Consider the following 12,616-nt stretch of genomic DNA (forward strand, 5'->3'; position numbering starts at 1 on the left):
CTTTCCTGGAGATGGCTGAACACCTGCCTGCCGATGGGAAGGAGTGAATGAATTCCTTGTTTTGCTTTGCTTGCGTGCATGGCTTTTGCTTTACCTATTAAACTGTCTTTATCTCAACCCACGAATTTTCTCATTTTTACTCTTCTGATTCTCTCCCCCATCCCACTGGGGGGGAATGAGCAGGCGACTTCGTGGTGCTTAGTTGCTGGCTGGGGTTAAACCATGAGAGATGGTAAATCTGTTTTTAGGACAGTCCTGTTTGTGTAGGTTCTCTTGTTTGTTTTTTGTTTTCAAAAGCCACAGTCACATGATAAAATGTATCAGACTAGTAAAATTCAAACTCTTCCAACAATTTTGAAGGGCTAATTTTAATCTTGAAAGAATTTTTGCTGGATTAAGTATTTTCCGGCTACCCACAAGAAGCATAAAGAATGACTTGAATAATGTAAAGTGATTTCTGGATTAATATAAATATGATTTTGCACTCATGTACTATGTGGGTTGTTAGGTACATAGAACTGCTAGCAATAGACCTTGGATCACCTTCGAAGTCATCCGTGTTGAAAGCAGAGAAAATGTCGTACCGAAAAGGATATACATTAGAAGGACGAAGTGTGTTTTGCGTTATGATATTTTTCTTTCTGCTTTTACAGTTTTCAGGCTCGGCACACATCGCCCAAGTAAAGCAGCTAAATCCAAGCTGAATGTGTTACGGCCTGTTTCTTGGAGTTGTAGAAAGAATGCCAGAAGTTGGTTATGAAATGTCATATGAAGTGTGAAAAGTCACTAGGAAAAAAAAAAAGAAATGTTCAGTAGAATTCCAGACTTTACCATTTGCGAGGAGAGCAGGAGAGGATGCTGCGGTGGTTGCCAAACCAAGTGCTTGGTATATTCATCAGGGACAACTTAAGGTTGTTTTAGGCAAATCTGCTATAGGGTATCACTACTGTCCTTCTTCGTACAGCATGCTTCATGAGCTCTTACTGCTTTTCCTACAAAATGCACTTACGATTTTAGCCCATCTGCTACATACTTCTCTAAGTTACCTCTTTCATATACATTTGGACTTTCTCATTTGGCTCTTAAACTGTTTCTTCCCTGTGTTTGCTGGGCTGTGGTGAAGTAATGGCTTCTTTTTTCTAACCTGTGCTGGTGATGTATACTTCCAAAAATAACTTTGTTCCTGTTTTATTTTCTTTACCTTTTGAGATTCCATGCTGTGAAACCTTGGTTAGATATTTCCTGGATCTAGCTTCACAGGACCTGTTTGTGGGAAGGGGTTTTTCCTGCCATGTAACGAACATAACCAGTAACTGAATATGCTTGGCCTTGCACCACAGCAGCTCTCTTCTCCTCTCATCTTTGTTTATCAGAACATGATGTTGATGGTGTGCGATCTAGTGCATTGTTTAAGTTTCATAGCTTCGCTTCCAAAAGGCCTCAGGCTATAGACCGCAGACTTCAGTGAACAGTTAATTTCAGCACAGGAGAATGTCAGATAGATAGACATCCTAGAATGTGTTTCAAAGCATGTCTCTTGCTTGTGTGTGATCTTGCAGTCTTTGTGAGTATGTAGATCGCTGGATTTTCTTGTGGAGCATAAGCATCTTTGTCTCAAGAAATGCTACCTGTGCTTGAGGTGGTATTACCTAGCATCTTACCAGCTGGAGGAATGTTTACATTCAGGGAATAGCTCCATGAACAAGTTAGTACCTGGTTAGCTGCAACGTGAGCTGTTCTGTACTGTGAACTGTGTGTAAGAAGTACTGTGCCTCTCCTCCTTAGCAAAGTTTGCTCCTTCAAATGACTCTGCATTTTCCCTGGGGTAAAAACATGTGTATGATCAATTTCCACTGAGATGCCTATCTAGGAGCTTGTGTGTGTGTGTGTTTGTAGCCCAAGTCTGTGAAAGTCTAACCCATTTTCAACTGCATGAATTTTAGAAGAAGTCTTTAGAGTTAGATTAGATACAGAAATGGAGCAGGCAGTAAAATGTCTCAGAATTAAAACCATAATCCGGGTTTTTATGGGGGAATAAACAGTTGCCAGGCAGTTTATAGACAAGGCAATTGCTTTTAGTGAGTAGGACACACACATCAATGTAAGTACAGATACTAACATGCTATATACAGTGTTTAGTGACGTCACCAATATGTAATGTGAGTGATTAGTCATGGATTATGCAAATGTATGTAAGATATCTAATATAAAAGCCATATGGTTTTATTGTTTTAATTTTAAAGCTAATAAGATTATAGAACTTCCAAGGGTGATAAGGTTCAGCTGGCTTTGAGTACCATTGGAAATCTGAACACTCTTCTAACTTGTGGAAAATGCAATGCCTTGTGAAGTAAAAAGCCTAACTAAAGACAAACTAGGTAAAGACATTAAGTACCTCTATTCTGAACATGTTGACTAAACAGAAGCACAGCTCTTATGTGTGCAGGCAGTGCCTTTGACTTTGGTAAATTGTCAGCAAGTGTAAAGTTATTAATTTTCATTAGTATTTCTAGAATTCTCAGTGTGGCTCTTCAGTTTTATTGCAGTTATTTTTCTTTCTCTAAATGAGAATTGCACCACTTTGAAGATAGTTGCATTGCAAAGCTGAACTGAAAATCTCGGTTTTGGCTGTGTTGTACTCTAATTGTCATTGCGCAGCCTTTTTACCTTGGAGAAATTGCTTTGATTCAACAGAAGGCTGATTACAGTCCTAAAGCTTTGAATGCTGCCTACAGTAGTTACATTTTGGTAGGGGAGGTCAGTGCAAATTCTACTGGTGGTTGATATTTTTTCATTTTCAGCACAGCTTTTAAGTATAAAATAATGTTGGATGATGATGAATTTCCAGAATAGTTGTATAGCTTTCAGTGTTTTTATTTGTCTTGCACGTTTTCACTGAAATCTGACAGGGACCAGGAATGAAAGGTCAGAATGCTGTGAAGAAGACTTCACAGCTCAGGTTGCCTTCCCTGGCTTTGACTGGGTCAGCACCCATGGTTGGTCTTAGCACCCATGAAATCTCACTTCTGTCCTGCATCGAGCTTTGTGAGAGCCTTTCCTGACTTACAGGTTCCCTGCTTCCCCTTGGATTCTCTGTTTTGTGTTTGGGAATTTCTTACCTCCCAAACATGAATGTCTGAGACTCAACTTTTTCACCAAAGCTTCAGGCAATTGCCTTAGCATAAAAACGATTCATTCAAATTAGTCGTTGCTGCTAATGACTCTTTGTGTCCCTCCCACTTACTGTGAAGCTTGTCATCAGAGGTGAAACAGCCAACAATCTTCATAACTTTATAAATGGTGTGTGACCTTGTAGCCCGACGCGTGTTAATGTTCTTCCCTGACTTCACTGTGCCTGTTTACAGTACTGAGCAATCTGGTGCAAGATTGTGATGCTGGAGATATCAACTGGAAGGCAGTCTTATCCACATCTCAGGCTGGAGTTTCACCTTTAGAGGTTGACCTCATGAGAGAGGTTTCGCACACAAAAGGAAGCAAATAGTTGTAGCCAGACGTTTGCAGGTTGTATTTTCAGTCATATTGCTGCACTTTTTCCTGTTTCAGTAGATGAATCCAAATTAGGATGTTGCTCTCTTTAAACGTGTATTTTTCTCCATTATGTGTTGCTGTTATATGGGAGGAATAGCATCTATTTGTATAGTCTCTCAGCCCAGATAAACCTGTCAATCTTGAAAAAGATTGTGTACAAAGAAAATAATGTTGCATACAGCTGCTAAGTGACGGCAAAGTGTTGCTGTAGTACTAAAATTGCAGAGCAGTTAATAGGCTGGAGCGATCTCCAAACTGGCTATTGCCTCTTTTTGCTGAAGTCTGACAACACATCGGAGATGAGCAGAGAGCAGCAATGTTACCCTGCAAAATTACACTCACACTCATTCACTCAAAAGTATCTTGATACCCTTCATTAAAGAATACTTTTGCCAATGATAGGAAATTTTCAAAGTTTTTGCATACTTTCCTTTTCAACAGGACATCTCTTTTTGCTTTGGAGCTTTCCGGAAGCCAAGAGTCAGGTAATGTCAATTTTCTGTGACTTTATGTCACAGTCTTGTCATGTTGGTCTTCTATTTCCTCTGCAGAAATGCATGGGTTTTGTGGTAAGGAATTTCAAACATAAGTCTTCTGTCTCTTTCCAGTCATCTCAGAGGTATGGTTTTGAAAAATCCTCTGTGTTGTGTTGTTTTTCAAACGGAACACTTGGACAATGGTGCCAGGTATGTTGGATTTCTTGATATCATTTTCCTTTTTTTCCTTTCTATTGAAATAAATAGAAGGGATGTTTTGGAATAAAAATGCATTGTTCATTATGTAGACCATCATAGCGCCTTGGACTCGAGCCGTGCTGGTGTAATTTCCATGCCCCACAGGATACGATCACATATCCTCTTTTTATTTTGAAGACCCTAATTGTAAACATATGCTTAAACTGGATGTCCATAGTGGCAGAGGTGTGTGTTCTAGAGTGAGATCAAAGCCCAGGCAGGGAAAAGTTAGTGCATTGTTTGAGGTCTGCTTATATTGGATTGGTGAGTAGTTTGTGTTTGTATGTAATGAACCAGAGACTGCAACTGCCGTGGCTGTAGTGTGGCTATTGATCAACTGGACATCATTTAGACATAACGAGCTCAATGACAGCATACTTGCTATTTATGATGTAGCCAGCACTGTTTTCAGGCTTGTGGAGTGATGGGAGGGGGCATTTTCACAGGACATATAGTCTGGCCTTTGGCTTCAACCTGAAGAAATAGTCCTCAGTGATCTGACTTGTAAGGTAATAGTGAGAGATCAGCGATACTGAGGGGAAGGACGTCACATGCATGGTGATGATTATTGGTAACTTTTTAACTTTTAAGAGGGTGTGGAAGAAGCATTTTTACTTAGCTTCTGTGGCTATTGCTGGGCAATGTAGAGCAGTACATAGAGTCAGGCTCCAGTTTAGCAAAACTGTAATTGTTCATGTATTTGCTTTCTAGTTGATAGATATTAACGTGTAGTTGTAATAGAATAGAAATTAGGTATGATTTAGAGTCAGAAAAAAGGTTATACAACTTGGTAAACAGTGCAGGTGATACTGATACACAGAAATTGCTATTACTTCGCTTGAGCTGGAATTTATGGTTCTCCAGATTTTTTGCAAAAGTCAATGGATATGTTGTATGCACAAGGTACCTAATTCAGCTATTTAGTTAGTTTTTTCTAGTGATTCTTGCGAAATCCTGTCTCCAGGGGTCTCCGAGACCAGCTGCAATGGTATGTTGCATGTGAGAATCGTGTGTGTTTTCTGTTTGCTAATTTTAGGACATTTCTCATATATGTGATATTGTAAGGGTGCTAGAAATATAGGTAAATGCAGTAGGGTGAGATGAAAAAAGATTGCACTGAAATGTAAATGGGAAGAATAATTTGTAATATGATAGGTTTTTGAAAATATCTAACATTTTTCATGTTAGCTATAGTATAAATTCAAAACTATGTATAAATACGTACATATGATAAAGGTACTTTTTACTTCAGAATATACATAGCTTTTATTCTGTGAAAAAGGTAAATCAAGGAAGTTTTTGCCTTGGTTTGCATGGAAATGAAATTGGTAGTTATGCTTGAAGGGAGCTTTACTGTAGTGCATGGGCCCGTACGCTCTGTGGCAGAGTGTATCTGCCTGGCGATCTGGAAATGGTCTCATTTACATGTATTTAAAAAGTCTTGTGTTTCTGCCATACAGACAAAACCTCTTCATTCTAGGTGCCGAAAGGCAGGCTATTTTACCCGTGTAGGAATTAACTTTTCATTGTTGTAAATCAGCCAAGCACCAAGGAACTCTCCTGTTAGAGCTGATGGCTCATCTGTTATCTACTAGAGCTTGAGTCAGTGTCTGTCAAGATGCTGGGCCTGTTTTTTTTTCTGCTTTGTAATTGATGGTGAGTACCAATTAGAAGCATGAAGCAGACTTCAGAGTCTTAGGCACAGGAGACTAGGGTCAGACTGTGAACCTCTATATCGTTCATGTACTCGTGTCTGGAGTTGAGCTCAACTTTGAGCTTCAAACCCGAGTTGATGTGACAACATTCACGGATGCAATAGCTGCAGTTCTCTGCAAGTCAGTTGGCTCCTGCCGCCCCCACCCCCAGCTTTTAGCTGTGATGTTTGAAACTGATTCCAGCATCCAGTTATCAATTGGTTGTTAGTTTTATTGTACAGGTGAGAAAACTTAAGCTCTGAGCAAGTGATGTTTTGTTTTCTCACAGCTTGCTTGTTCAAGCCAGAAATCAACTCCCATATCCTAACTCAAAGACATGAGAACAATCAGGAAAATCTACGACCCAGTTGCATTTAAAAGCTGTTATTTTCACCTTCCAGAAGCAGTTTTCAGTTATCAGTAATAAGCAGCTAACTTAAAGTACAATAAAAAGTTTGAGTGGAAAGGTAAACTGTTGTGTTTAAGTGGTGATGGATTTAGCATTTTCTTGTTTGAAACTTCCTCAAAGACTATCACAGTGATGAAGTACCATCAAGCCACAACCATTCTGAATCTATTGCCTTCCCCATCAGGAAATACACTGAGAAAACAGGTACGTGCCCATCTGTGCTGTTGAAACTGGTGGTTAGCTATTCCAATTCCTTTTCTTCCTGTTCATTCCAGGAGAACTCAAAATTTCTCTGGCAGATAGAAGTTGGAAATGAATCTGACATTTAATCCTCTCCCAGCTTAAGTCCAATCCAAAAAAACCTCTCAGCAGACACTAATCAGATCAAATTTAGAATTCTGATGGAATGTACAATCTAGTAAAGACAAATGATGCTGCCTCGGACTAACTTTCACATGAATAAACACCTGTGAGGTGTGATACCTTGCCTGCATTACATGCTTTTATTGGTCTAGATGAGAATGGAAATGTGTCGTTGTACCCTAAGAAGGTACCTTTCACAGTACTCTCATTTTACAGTAAAAATGTGCAAAATACCATATCCTCTTCCCTCATTCTGTGGATGGAAGCATGTTTTATTATTGTGCTTCATAATGGTTATGTTCTCTGAGAATGAGTTAGTTCCCATAGATTGCGGTAGGAGTCAAATGAAGTTTTAAAAGGCAAGCTTCTACTTTATTATCCTACTTCTAAAAGGTATTGCCATGTATTCAAGGTATTGTAGTTTACCTGCACAGGCCTCTCTACTCATTTAAGACTCATGACTCAAGTGAGTCATGTCTTTGTTCTTGGTTGGCTTCTTTATTTCTTCAGTTTCTTTCTTTGTCTCTTCAGTGTACCTTCTTCATGTTTCTTATTCCTTTTCCTTATTTTTTCCTCTAACTTTTATGTTTGATCCGCATATTTTAGAATTATTTAATTTTGATTTATCCAAAGGGTGGAGTGGAAAAACTCTTAGTTTTGTGGGACAGATTAAGTATGCAAAAGGTTAACAAATCACTTAAATTATGCTCATAGGATTACCTGGGGGCAGAGAGTAGAATATACAATCTCAATAACAAGCAAATTAGCCAAAGAAATCCATTGACACATTATTTTTAAAGAGGAAATAATTACGGAAAGAATGACTTTCTATGCTGATCTCATTCCGCCAAAGTTCAGGCTAGGGTTAAAAAGTGTCTCATTTGTTTAGTGGTGTGTTTGGTAATATCAGTTCAGTCTGATACTCAGTTTTGACAGAGATATGTTTGCTTCCATTTTATTTGATAGCTATGGTTTCCCACTGTACACTGCATACGTTATAACTATACCAAGAGAACTGATATGCAGAGTAGAGCTGGCATCTTGGTGTCTCAGTTTGACACTTGAATTCATAATCTGTAAAAGACAGAGTATGGACTGATTGCAAGAGTGATTTGAAGAAGTCTGATTGTTGGTTTTAATGTCAACAGTTAAATGAGTATCACCCATTAACTTCATTAACTTCATATTTAGGTCAGATTAATTGTCTGAGAAAAGTTGGGCACTATGTGCTGTGTGCATGTTACTAATGTGGGTATAATGACTGGGGATACCTGTGGTAAACTTCACCAGTAAGTGAAGAGTTGCCCTCTGTTAATCAGTACACATACATTGAAGAGTCTGCAAGCAGCTTCGCATAGCGAGAGTGAAAAATTTCTACTGTTATTAACCATTAAAAAAAAAAAACAGGCATAAAGTAAGATTTCATCCAAATGAGTTTGTTTTTCTAGTGTTTTGAATGGATTCATGACTTAAACTGTTTAGCAGATTGACTTGCTTAAGAAACACAACTGGTTTCTAGCTGACACATAGGATTTTATGAAGTGATTGATCACTTCATAAAGCTGCCAATTGCCAAGGTCAGTGGGATGTTTCATATTGGCAGTCCCCATAGTATGTGCATAGATTAGTCTGAAGGAGGGGGGTGGAGAGGTGGGGAGCGACAATGGGGGAGGAAAGCAGTTCTCAGTTCAGTTAATGTGATTTTAAAAGTATCCTAAATACAGAAGTGTCTGCTTTGTAAAATTAAGTCCAAGACAGGCTTTATGTGTTGGTCAGGCTTCTGCTGTATCTTGGTTTTTTTTTTGGGTGTGTTTTCCCTGTTGAGTTTTCCAAGTAAAAACCAGAAGCCTGGTCAAGGAATGGGAAAAGAAATATGCAATGACTGTTGTGTGTATTTTTTTTTTCACCATTATTTCTAAGTGAAAGATAGTCATTAAACTTCCATGATTTGTCAGCTTCTCTAGGGGAGCTGGTGGGAGGAAAGAAACCAGGGATTTAATCTTGCTCTTGTTGAACTCAATGGGAGTTTACCATTAATTTCTGTTGGAGAATGATCATGCCCTAAGTCAGCAGATGAAATAAATAATGCTTAAGTCTTCAGCTTGCTATTAATTCATGATTATTTTTCTTATCATTAAGCGGGTGGGAGATTGGCAGGTCAGATGTTTTACTCCCAAGCCTTGCTGTGGATCTGCAGCAAAAAACTTGAGCAACTTAATTCTTCTCTCTGTGATCCTGTTTACCCCCCGTAAAACAGAGAAAATCATGTCCCCTTAAGAAGAGCACTGAAGAGCAAGATCTCAAAGTAAGCTCTAATCCTCATACTCAGAAAAAGAGCCTTCAGAAGATGCAGATGTTTGGGAATGTTGCAAGATAGGATGAGAATGCCCAGTTTTTGAGAGTTATGTGGTGGCCTGGGTAGATTTACTCATTGGAAGGGCAGAAAAATAAGGAAGATCTAGACATAGATAATTGAAGGATAAGTTTGACCTGTGTTAGCCCATGTAAAAATCTGCCCCTTAGGTGAAATTTGGAAACTTGTTAATATTACCAGTAGTGATCTAATATAGTTTCTGGGATTTGAGTAATGACCTACTCATAGGGATGCTTTTAGTTACTCAAACTATGGTGCATCCATTTAGCTTACAGCAATTTATGAAATGAGGTTGCAAACCTCTCTCTTAACTTGTTCCAACATTAAATGGACTGAATATTTTCTGTCCTCTGCCTGGAATCCTTTGTTATGACAAAAGCGAGGTCTTCAGTGAGAACACTGGTGCCTTTTCTACACAACTCTGTGTAAGGCAGTTAGATGAAGACATTGTGTCTTGCACTGATGTGATGTTTAAAATGGGGAAGGAAAAAAGAATTTAACTCAAAGCAGGAGCATATCCTTCAGTGGTAACCAAATGGTATTGGGTTTGTGTGGCAAGGTTTTGGTAGTGGAGGAGGCTACAGGGGTGGATTCTGTGAGAAGCTGCTAGAAGCTTCCCCTATGTCTGATAGAGCCAATGCCAGTTGGCTCCAAGATGGACCCACCACTGGCCAAGGCTGAGCCCATCAGTGAAGGTGGTAGTGCCTCTGTGATAGCATAGTTAAGAAGGGGGGAAAAAACTGCAGAAATGGCAGTGGGAGAGAGGAGTGAGAATATGTGAGAGAGACAACTCTGCAGACACCAAGGTCAGTGAAGAAGGAGGGGGAGGTGGTGCTCCAGGTGCTGGAGCAGAGATTCCCCTGCAGCCCATAGTGAAGACCATGGTGAGGCACGCTGTCGCCCTGCAGCCCATGGAGGTTAGCGGTGGAGCAGATATCCACCTGCAGCCCATGGAGGACCCCACGCTGGAGCAGGTGGTTGCCCAAAGGAGGCTGTGACCCTGTGGGAAGCCTGCGCTGGAGCAGGCTCCTGGCAGGACCTGTGGATCTGTGGAGAGAGAGAGGAGCCCACACTGCAGCAGGTTTGCTGGCAGGACTTGTGACCCCATGGGGGACCCACGCTGGAGCAGTCTGTTCCTGAAGGACTGCACCCCGTGGAAGGGACCCACGCTGGAGCAGTTTGTGAAGAACTGCAGCCCATGGGAAGGACTCACATTAGAGAAGTTCGTGGAGGACTGTTTCCCGTGGGAGGGGACCCCATGCTGGAGCAGGGGAAGAGTGTGAGGAGACCTCGCCCTGAGGAGGAGGGAGCAGCAGAGACAACGTGTGATGAATTGGCTGCAACCCCCATTCCCTGTCCCCCTGCACCGGCCGGGGGGGAAGATAGAGAACTCGGGAGTGAAGTTAAGCCCGGGAAGAAGGGAGGGGTGGGGGGAAAGTGTTTTAAGATTTAGCTTTTATTTCTCATTATCCTACTCTGATTTGGTTAGTAATAAATTAATTTAGTTTTCCCCAAGTCGAGTCTGTTTTGCCTGTGACAGTAATTGATGAATGATCTCTCCCACCCAATTGGTGAATGATCTTAACCCACGAGCCTTTCGTTATATTTTCTCTCCCCTGTCCAGCTGAGGAGGGGAGTGATAGAGCAGCTTTGGTGGGCGCCTGGCGTCCGGCCAGGGTCAACCCACCACAGTAACCCGTAAGCCCAGGCTATAGCATCAGTTCAAAGTGCTTTTGAAAGCTGTGAAAACCATTTTGAGTGTCCTGCTGAATTGTAATTGGGGAGTAAAACATGCAATACTTCAAGAAGGGAAGATGTGGCAAAACCACAGGTCTCAAGTACAGACCTCAAAGCGATGTTTCTGTCAGAACAACACAACACTTGTTGCATCCCTGGCTTTACAAGTGAGAAGCTTCAAAGGGACAGGCTTTGAATAATAAATGTGCTTATGACATACTTCCAGTGGAAGATAACGGCCTGCACATGTTGACTCTGAATTGGAAGTACTTCTAGCTGTGTGATCATAGTCAAAGGTGAGCTCACAAAAAGGAGGCTTTGTCTCCCGAGATGAGCGAGTGATAGAACAAATGTTCATTAAGGGTTGCTGATGCTTTTATAATAGTATTTGTAAGTATTGATATATGTCTAGGTATGTCCTTTTCACTGATGACATGCTCAGTGGACACAGGAAGCTTTCAGTTATTTTCACTGATTTGAGCCATGTTTATTATGCTTATGGCCTCATTCACTGCTAATTGCAGGAAAATTCTGTCGACAGGCTTTGCTGTAAGTAGAATGCAAAAGTCAAACGAAGTAGTGATAAAACTATAAAGAAGTAATTTTTGCTTGTTCACAGTAACTTCTTCAACTGGAAGATACTTGTACTGTGGTTCCCAGATACCTCATACTCCACATCATATATTGGGTCTCAGTAACTCCTTCAGGAACCAGGATAAAAAACTTTAGGGAACTCCCTACACACTTAGAAAACACTCAGTATTTAAGAGTTATTAAAGCACTTTGAGTTCTCAAGGTTCCCAGCATTAAAATACTCGCAGCAAAATAACTTTTATTAGGAACAGAGCTGTTTGTACTTCTGGCCTTAAACTGAGAGCCTTGGTGAACATACATAAGGCTAGGAACTGGTTAACATGAAAAAATCCCAGACATTTGAGATCCTGCAGTTTTACATCAGCTGAGAACGTGCCTGTCTGTTTATACAGAAAACTGGGATGAAGGAACAGACTTTCACGCCTGTTCTTTGGGCATAGTTAGGAATAGAAGGATGGCAGTTGTGCATCATTGCTGGCACTTGAGTAATAGCTGCTGGTGGACAGTATTGCAACTCCCCCTTCTTTTAAGGGCTTGTTTTCCTTATCCAGATACTGGAGAGGCCTGGAGCCTTTGCAGTACTTAAATGGGCCAGTTGGTAACTAGCAAAAAGGTAAGGTGCAAACTAGTCATTTTCTAACAGAACTTCCTCAGTCTTTGCTCCTGTGGTGTGAAATGTTTCATGCTGAAACATTTTCACATAGGAGATATTAATGACTTTCATTCCAGATTGGCACAAAAATAACTTTTTTTTGGTGGAAGATCAGCAAAGGCATAAAACTGGAACTGAGCAATACTTCTGTTTGGTATGTCTGAAGGCTCGGGAAGTAGATCATGATTCAGAATGTTTTTTTTTTCTGAGCTGATTCAGTAACTCTATGATTCTTTTTTTTTTTTTTCCCTATGAGCAGTGAGTTGTTGAGTGGTTATGCCACTAAGAACTAGCCCATGCTGCTTGTGAACACCAGAATTTTCTGTAACCCTTCTCAGCTGACTCATGGTCTTAGCTGTATAAAATAACTCTTTGCCTAGAATTGCTTTTTTTTAAAAAAGTAGACAACCCTCCCTACCTGAACCATACAGTTATTCAACAGAATTTACTCTGAAGGGAGGGCAGGAGAACCCCTGAAGGAAAAGGAAAATTTGAAGTGGTAAGAATAGA

This window comes from Calonectris borealis, chromosome 4 (genome assembly GCF_964195595.1).
Source record: "Calonectris borealis chromosome 4, bCalBor7.hap1.2, whole genome shotgun sequence".
Classification (NCBI taxonomy): Eukaryota; Metazoa; Chordata; class Aves; order Procellariiformes; family Procellariidae; genus Calonectris; species Calonectris borealis.